Below are 2,783 nucleotides of genomic sequence, written 5' to 3'. Positions count from 1 at the left end.
TGGAGAGAGAGAGAGAGAGAGACACTTTTTGCTGATTATCTAGAGTTTGTTTATTGTTGAGGAAAATAAATATTTCAATTTAACCAAGATGAATCCGGGAGGTGGTGGCGGTATTGTTTTTCTTCTGAAGCATGTATAAGCAAACGTCAACATTTTGAGAAGAGAGTGGATATGAACGCCACCTTGAAAGAAAGCATCAATCTGAAAATGTAGTCGTACCACCGCTTCCAATAGGTCGGCCAAAGGGAAACGCAAAAATTCACAAACCCACTTCTTCCAGGTCACGCATTCAAAGCAAGTATCGATTTTTCAATGTTGAACAAAAGCTTAAGAATTCCAGAAAGGCATACAAGAAAAGCAAGAGAACAGGGAGAGCAGGGATGGGCGCTTTGTGTACATAAGAAGAAAGGAAAAATAGCAAAGGAGTCATGGATAGATGAATTTGTCAAAGATGAGCTAGCGTAATGGGACTCACGCATCCAAACACGAGAGAAGTTGGTCATAGAACGAGTTTTGGATGGCTATGATAAAGCTATAAGTTTCAATATTTTTTACATACTTCATTATTATATATGTGTTCTAAATTCTCATGAATTATAATGTTCAATAGAAGCGCATACAAACATCGGATTTACCTAAAGGAAGCAAGAAGAGTAATTCTACATCGAAAACAGAAACCACACCGGTATAGTGCTCACATACATTGTCTCTTAAACAATACCTATACTATTTTTAAATTAACTTCTTTGAGACTACTCACCATCAGGATGCAAGCACAAGTCAAATGGAGATTTTTCATGCTCCTCCGCAAAAGCTAAAGACCAAAAGAAAGCGTGACCCTGAGGCAATGGATGGATTCACACAGGAGATTCATCAGGTATTTTTGAATCTATATCAAATAAATAAATAAATAAATAGATCAACCACACAAATCGTTGCAAGCCAATATTTGATGATAAGAAATCGCAACAATCCAAAGATGAAACCCATGTCGCAATTGAGATTAGCCAGGGCGTGATTGATTATAAAAGCCCCATACCGCTAAGTCTAGAAGGGACTGTCAGATAAGCTTCATGTTTTTTAGTGATAGGCTAGTTTTGTAACTTTCAAGTTATATTTTTTTCTTATTCTATGATATTTTTACTATTGTAGTGGAGGAGTCGTTTTCCACTTAAAGTCTGTACGTTTTAACCTTGGGGTTGACATGATTGGATCGTTCCAACAGAGTGAGCTTGATGTTGAGGCATCGACAATGGCTATGAACCTATTCGCTATGTATGAATTTTAGTTTTTATTCTTTTCGAATAGTTAAAATGATATGCATTTGTTATCACACACACACACACACACACATATATATATATATATATATATATATATATATATATATATATGTATATATATATATGTATATATATTTCGTGTATATAGCTGGATGGATCATACATTACCCACACACATTCTCGAGCAAGTGTGGTTTGCAGATAGCTTATGGTTGTCTTTTCTGCGGGAGAAGAAGGTTGGAAAAAATGCAATGAAGAACTTCTTTGGTTCGCCAGATCTTGGAAGCCATAGTTTCACCTTCTTTCCACTTGTTGATAGGTAATAATAGTATTCACCATCTTTTTGTTGTATATGGTATGTTATTAAAAATTTATGACACCCTACCTATGTTCAGATCCCATTGGGCTCTTATTGTTTTGTACAACCCGCATCGTCTACGTCTAGATGGACTTCCTCGAAAAACTCATGCTTTTTAATGTTTGATTCCTTGTCCATTCTACGCTCAGCTCACAAATATTGGGATGTTCTACAAAGGTACACTTGTAGAGGTTATGTATGCTAAATAATTTTAGTCTCATTGCATAAGCTTTTTGTTTTCCTTGTTTTAGAGCCTGTGAACATTTCGGAAAATATTGTATGGATCAAGTTGTATAGTCAGAGCTATTAGATTCGATAAAGTTGATAGGATGTGAAACTATTGAGGTGAGTGATCTACAAAATCTCACTGTATCTTTTGGCATTCAAATGTAATTTGTTTTGTTTCTTGGTGTAGATTCCACAATAGCCAAATGCTCATGATTGTGGATGTTATGTGATGAAATATATGCGCATGCTTATTGAGGGTGGCTTGGTCGGTCATCTGCCACGTTCTTGGGTAATCCATTATGTTGTTTGTTTTGTTAAGGGTTATATGTAGTTGTTTATAGAAGCTTTTGACTATTTGTATTTATGGAAGCCTTCTAGAAAATGGTTTCAACATGAAGATGTGGAGATATTGAAAAAAGATCCTTAGAGAATGGTTGGCCCAAGCACTTGGAGAAGTGCCATTGCAAAAGGAATAGACAATTGATTTTTTCTATACATGTAGCTTTTAGACTCGTGTAGTGATGGTATGACTTGCTCTATGTATGCTCTTCAGACACGACTTGGCTAGCAACTCTTTGAAGTTAATTTTGATACAAAACCTTAGTATGGTTTATGATCATGGTTTTCCGTTATGGTTTATGATCATGGTTATGGTTTTTGGTGTGGTCTCGAGTTACAGTTTATGGTCATGGTATCTAGTTATGGTTTATGGTCATGGTTTCTTATGTAGTTTATGATAATGACTCCCAGTTATGTGTTGCTGATTATGGCTGTGATGAGTGACTTCGGTTATGGTTTACGTTTTCGGTATGGTTTTGAGTTACATATCCGGTTATGGTTTGCGTTTCTAGTTATGGTTACCAGTTATGGTTATGGTGAGTATTTTCGACTCCGCTTATGGATTGCGTTTTTTT

General features: G+C 35.9%; 1 pseudogene; it reads left to right on the top strand.

Moving 5' to 3' along the window:
• Positions 1–2,345, top strand: part of LOC147454310 (uncharacterized) — a 7,053-nt pseudogene extending 4,708 nt beyond the window's left edge.
• The last annotated feature ends 438 nt before the right edge of the window (positions 2,346–2,783 follow it).

The sequence above is a fragment of the Adiantum capillus-veneris genome, chromosome 7, assembly GCF_014529385.1.
Source record: "Adiantum capillus-veneris isolate H3 chromosome 7, ASM1452938v2, whole genome shotgun sequence".
NCBI classification, from domain to species: Eukaryota; Viridiplantae; Streptophyta; class Polypodiopsida; order Polypodiales; family Pteridaceae; genus Adiantum; species Adiantum capillus-veneris.
The sequence above is the reverse complement of the archived record's forward strand: the minus strand, read 5'-3'. Positions and strand labels throughout refer to the sequence as shown.